Source organism: Marmota marmota, unplaced genomic scaffold (genome assembly GCF_001458135.2).
Source record: "Marmota marmota marmota unplaced genomic scaffold, marMar, whole genome shotgun sequence".
Taxonomy (NCBI): domain Eukaryota; kingdom Metazoa; phylum Chordata; class Mammalia; order Rodentia; family Sciuridae; genus Marmota; species Marmota marmota.
In genome coordinates this window covers 7,501-13,537 of record NW_026000068.1, presented here as the reverse complement: position 1 = coordinate 13,537, position 6,037 = coordinate 7,501, and the positions used below count along the sequence as shown (strand labels likewise).

Below are 6,037 nucleotides of genomic sequence, written 5' to 3'. Positions count from 1 at the left end.
TTTTTTTTTTGCCTCTGGTGAAAATTGAGAAATCTTGATTTTATGTTTACAGGCCTCAAAGGGCTTCTGTGGTCCATGCAGAGAACAAAGGGATGAAATTAAATTGATGGTAGAATTCCCATCCTGTCTGAGCTGTACATGAAAAACAAAAACAACAACAAAACAGGTTTTCTGTTTATGACACGATGCACAGGGCTCCTGGACTCTACAATGAGAGATGAAAAACTGGTTTTCTATGACAGCAGGACAACTGAGCTTGATGTAGAGAAAAGAAACTGTTTTCTTTTTTTTAAGAGAGAGAGAGAGAATTTTAATATTTATTTTTTAGTTTTCAGTGGACACAACATCCTTGTTTGTATGTGGTGCTGAGATCAAACCTGGGCTGCACGCATGCCAGGTGAGCTTGCTACTGCTTCCCCCGGTCTTTGACTTGTCTTTTTATTTCCTTAATATGATTTTTTTTTACAGAGCAGTTTAATACAGTCCACATTATCAGGTTTTTCTTTCATGGATTTGTTGTTGTTATTGTTTGTTTGTTTGGTAGCAGGGATTGAACCCAGGGGTGCTTAACCTCTGAGCCACATCCCCAGCTTTCATGGATTTTTTTTTTTGGGGGGGGGGCTGTATTTAGAACCTCATCATGAAACATGTGCTCATGCACATCTAGAGTTTTACAGTTTCCAATTTTAAATGCAAGTCTAGAGAGTATTTTTTTTTTATGTTTTTATTTTTTAATTTTATTTATTTATTAGGTGTAGATGGACACAACGCCTTTATTTATTTTAGAGAGAGAGAATTTTAATATTTTTTAGTTTTTTGGCGGACACAACATCTTTGTTTGTATGTGGTGCTGAGGATCGAACCCGGGCCACACGCATGCCAGGCGAGCGCGCTACCACTTGAGCCACATCCCCAGCCCAAGTCTAGAGAGTATTTTGATAGGTACTGGCGCCCATATGTGTGGCTTCTTGAAGTGTGTCCTTTTGCAGTCAGTGCTGTCTAGTCTAGGTTTAAAAACAGTTTGTTGGGAATTTCTGGAATGCACTGAATCTTCAGTTCAGGTTTGAGATAATTTCATCTTAATTATATTGAGACCTGAACAAAGTATATCTGCACTTATTTATATTTCATTTGATTTCTTTCTAAACATTTCAAGATTTTCTAAAAGAATGATTGTAATTTAAGACTTACATGAAAGTACTTCAAATTTGGGGTCTCTATTTTAAATATTAATGTTTTAAAATTTTTCTTATTCCAGTTTATAAATTTCACTGTTTCCTCTTCATGATTGCTGAAATTAATGAAATTTTGTCTAAGGGCCATGTATTTTGCTGATTGCTATCTCCATCCATTCTGATCAAGACATAGGATGTTAGGCTCTATTTCTTTTTTATTTCCAAAATCATGACCTGGAATAGTCAGAACTATGAATTTTAGAGCTTCACTGTGCCTAGCACAAGGGGGTGCAGCTCTGAACAGTGAACACCCAGCATCCTGCACTGTCTACAGTGGCCAGCAGGGGGCACTCAGAACAACTTTCTCTGATCAACTGCTTTTGGGGGCTGTGTTCTGTGCCCTAATCAAACTTCCTTCTCCTGGGGACCCACCTGAGAGATGCCACATCTAGGGACTCCTAGGGGCTCTATCTAAGGTGTAGAGCAGAGGTTTTTTTGTTTCGTTTTTTTTTTTAATCCTGGGGACACACTTGAAAAGATACCATGGCCTGGGGTATCTTCTCCTTGGCACCTACCCATGGAGACTCCACTGTGCATTCAGGATGATTGAGGTCCATGTGAGGAAAACATGAGGAAGAAACTTCCTGTGCACTGCCTGTTGTGCTGAGAAGGAAGTTCTGCCATGTTATTTACTTTCTCAGGTAATATTTTAGCAGAACTTATTTACAACAGTATTTCTTACTGAGGCTTTGGCTGCTCATTATCATGGTATGTCAATGTATTTTGTGTGGCTTGAGTGTCTAAGGACACAAATGCCCCCTCAAGGTGGTGCAGGGAGGGCCCAGTGTCTGGAGTCTCACTGGGGCCTGAGGATAAGGGCTCATGAAAATGCAGTAAGAAGCTCTCAGGAGCTTCTAGGGTGAGAGATGTAAGGATTATGATGGATTGCACTACCCTGAATCCTGGGTAACTACAGAATCATCATTGCAGTTACCAGAGCCTTCTGAAGTGAGGGCAGCATGGGTCAAATGACAGACTGTACTACCCATAATTCTTGGGAACCTGCAGCTTGCAGAGACCTCTGCAGAGAGGACTGTACTGACAAAAAATCAAACTATGCTACCAATTACTTTTGGGTGCCTGCTTTGCCCAAGAGACTCTGGGGTGAGAATTGCAAGGGCAGAATACCAGACTTCAATGCTCAGAACTTCTGGGAATGCCTACATACCCTGTAACCCTGTAAGTCCCAGAGGTTTCCATGGTGACAGTTGTATTGGTAGAACACACTACCTAGAATCTCTAGGGTACCAGGGAAAGCATGGGGTCTTCAACTCCTGTGATCCTCAGCAGGACTGTGCAGGCAAACCCTAGACTGCATTATCCAGAACCGTCAGGGACTGCAGCTCCCAGAATCCCCTGTGGTGAGTGGGCAAACTATTGAACTGCATTACTCACAATCCTAAAGGGGAATTTGAGTTTCAGAATTTTCTGAAGTAAGTAGGAAAAACACAGGACTATATTATCAACAAATCTCGGTGTCAGCAGCTGTCAGGATCCTCTGTTGTGAGGACTGTTGCACTGAGAGCTTAACTACAGTATCCAGAATCCTTGGTGAGGTGTGTTTCCCAGGTGAGTATGCAGCCTGCAACTCCCAGAGGCCTCCCAAGTGAGAGCTGTGCATTATGCAGGTCAGACTACAATACCTACGATTCCTGGGGACACACCGGTGAATGTGTTGCCTGCAATTCCAGGAGGCTTCCACAGTGAGGTCTTCAGTACCAAGGCAAGCATGTGGCCTTCAGTTCTCATAGCCCTTGCAGTAGGGGCATGCAGGTAAAACAGTTGACTACCTTATCCAGAATCCTCAGGGGGAATTGCACTTCCCAGGATCTGGTATAGCGAGGGCTGCAGGGTAGGGTGATGAACTACACTACCTAGAATTCTTGGAGGTGCCCCGTGTCCATGTAGCCTGGAACTCTCAGAGGCTTCCACAGTGATGGCTATGGAGGCAGAAGACAGGACTATGCTACCCAGAATCCCTGGGGGTCTGCAGCTCCCAGACACCTACCTTTTGAGTACTGCTGGGGCAAGTGTTGTATTGCACTATACAGACTCCCAGGGGTGTCTAGGCAGGCTTGTGCTACACAGATCCCAGACCTTTGATGGTGAAGTCCACTTAGATAGGATGGACTGCACAACCCAGAATAATCAATGGCCCACAGCTCTCAGTGACCTCTGCGGTCAGGGGTGACTGAGTGGAACTGACAACCATACTCAGAATTCCTGGGGGCTCTGAGCTCTAAGTAGTCACTGTAGAGTTGAACATAGCACCAGGCTATAATACCCATGATCCTTGGGGGCTTGCAGCTCCCAGAATCCACTGTAGTGATGGCTGCATGGGCAGAACACCAGACTAAACTGTCCAAAATCCCTAGGGATGCCTGAGTGACTGTGTAGCCTGCAGTTTCTAGAAACCTCTGCAGGGGGTGGGGGCTGCATTATAGAGACTGGATTACACTCCCCAGAATTCTGGGTGGATGTATGAGGGTGAATGTGCTACTTGAAGCGCCCGTAGGCTTCTGGAGTGAGGGCTGAATGGCCAGAATGCCAGACTACACTGTTCAGAATCACTAGGTGTGCCTGAGTAGCCTGCAGCTCACAGAGACCTCTGCAGCTCCGCTGCATTGTAGAATACAAGACTGCACTTCCCAAAATCCTGAGGGTAGCAGGGTAAATGTGCTACTTGTAGCCTCTAGGCTTTTGGGGTGAGGGCTGCATGGGTAGAACACCAGAGTCCACTGTCAGGGTCCTCCAGGGTTCCTGGGCTAGCACATGGCAAACAGCTTCCATGGTCCTGAAGGGCAAAGACTGTGTGAGCAGAGCACCAGACTACATTGTCTAGAATCCCTGAGAACCCTGAATCTGTGTAGCCTGCAGCTCCAAGAGGCATCTATGGTGAGAGCTGGACAGGCAGGACAGACTGAACGACCTAGAATGCTCTCAGAGGCTACTGGTAATTTGTTCTGAGCTCAGGTTCTTCTACCCTCCTACAGTGGTCACCCTGGGCTGGGAATTAACAGATTTTTTTAAAAATTCCTGATTCTAAAATGGGGCAGACCCTGGCTAAGTTACTCTGTCTCAAAGACTACATGTCCCAGAAGCCTTTGTGGTGGTCTCTGCCCTTGGGTGCCTGAGTGAGGGTCTAGACTCCCTGTGGAAGCCTCCCTCTGTTCCTCTGCCCACCTGGCTCAGCCTGCTGCAGCCCTTGGCCTGGTGGAGTGCAGGGAGGGGGTCTTCTGGACTCCATTTCTTCTCTCCTGAGATTCCACTCTTCATGGTGCCACAGCCAGATCTAGTTACAGCAGTGGGAACAGATTTTATTCAGTAACTGCTGAGGGTGGAAGAAGGCACTGACATTCACCAGGGAGCTGGGAGAGTCCCCGCCTCTGAGCTGTGAGGGGTGTGGTCAAGAAGGGGTGGGGCCTCACCGCCATCTTTAATGCTGCCTCCCTGAGAGTGAGGAAAGCTGGCTTCCCACTCAGGACCAACCCGGGAGAGCCCCAGCTCACTGGAATATTGGGTCACTTCACAGAGAGGGGCAGAGCTCCCTTCTCAGAGCAGATTGAGAGAGACACCCAGGTTGGGGACCCTCGTGGGTCATGCCTCCAGGGACTCCCAGAGCTCCCTTCTCCTCAGAGCAGCCTCAGGGGACTCTTGGCTTAGAGACTTCGTGAGTCATGGCTCTAGGAATGCCTGGGGTTCCTTTGTCCTCAGAACAGCCTGAGGGGGATGCCTATCTTGGGGACTCTCATGTGGCATGTTTCTAGGGCTTCCAGGGTTTCCTGAGGGAGTTGCCAGGGTTGGGGACCCTCACAGATCATGTCTCGAAGTAGGCCTGGGGTTACCTTCTCAGAGCAGTCTGGAGGAGACGCCAGTGTGGGGACTCTCTTGGGTCACGTCTCTAGGGACGCCCAGGGTTCTCTTTTCTTCAGAGTGGTCTGAGGAAGACTCCTGGTCTGGGGAGCCTCATGGGTCGTGTCTGTAGGGACATCCGGGGTTCCGTTCTCCTAAGAGCAGCCTGAGGGAGATACCTGGTGTGGGGCAGCCCATTTTGTATTATAGAGACAGGGTTTCAGTGCATTGCTTCGTGCCTTGCTTTTGCTGAGACTGGTTTTGAACTCAAGATCCTTCTGTCTCAGCCTTCTGAGCCGCTTAAGTTTAAATATATTACTTCTAACAAAGCCAGAATTTATTAAAAATACATCCCCTGTATTTTTTAATAATGAACCACATTTTTTCTTTAATCTTTGCTTAGTTTTGTCCAAAAATTTTTTTTTAGTTGTAGAAGGGCACAATACATTTATTTTATTTATTTTTATGTGGTGCTGAGGATCAAACCCAGTGCCTCACACATGCTAGGCAGGCACTCTACCACTGAGCTACCACTGCCACACATTTTTATTTTGGTGGAGAGTTTAATTAGCAAAAAGCCACCCCTCCAGGACCCTCTTGCTAAGGCCTCCCCCTCCAGACCCTGCCTCTTCTCCAGACCCCACCCATATTCTTTGGCCCTGCCTGTCCTCCTGAACCACCTTCCCCCTCCTTCCTACCCTGCCTCTCCTCTAGGTCCTAATCATGTTCTACGGCCTGTCCCTACCTCAGGTCCAATCCATCTGCCAAGCCCTGCCCCCTTGTGATTCATTCTCCCTCTCCTTCAGACCCTTTCTCTCCTCCAGATCTTTCCCTTCTTCCTGTCCTGCTCATCTTGCAGACCTCACCTTCCTCTCTCTCTTTTTTTCATTTTTGTTTTGCACATGGACACAATGCCTTTATTTTGTTTATTTATTTTTATGTGGTGCTAA

The 6,037-nt window shown here is 46.8% G+C and overlaps 1 long non-coding RNA gene across 1 annotated transcript in view; it reads left to right on the top strand.

The window, feature by feature from the left end:
- Nucleotides 1-4,324: 4,324 nt before the first annotated feature.
- LOC125620006 overlaps nt 4,325-6,037 on the top strand; it is a 2,863-nt gene continuing 1,150 nt past the window's right edge. Inside the window, exon 1 of the long non-coding RNA XR_007351589.1 lies at nt 4,325-4,905. This is a non-coding gene — a long non-coding RNA (uncharacterized LOC125620006). The remainder of the gene's footprint in view (nt 4,906-6,037) is intronic.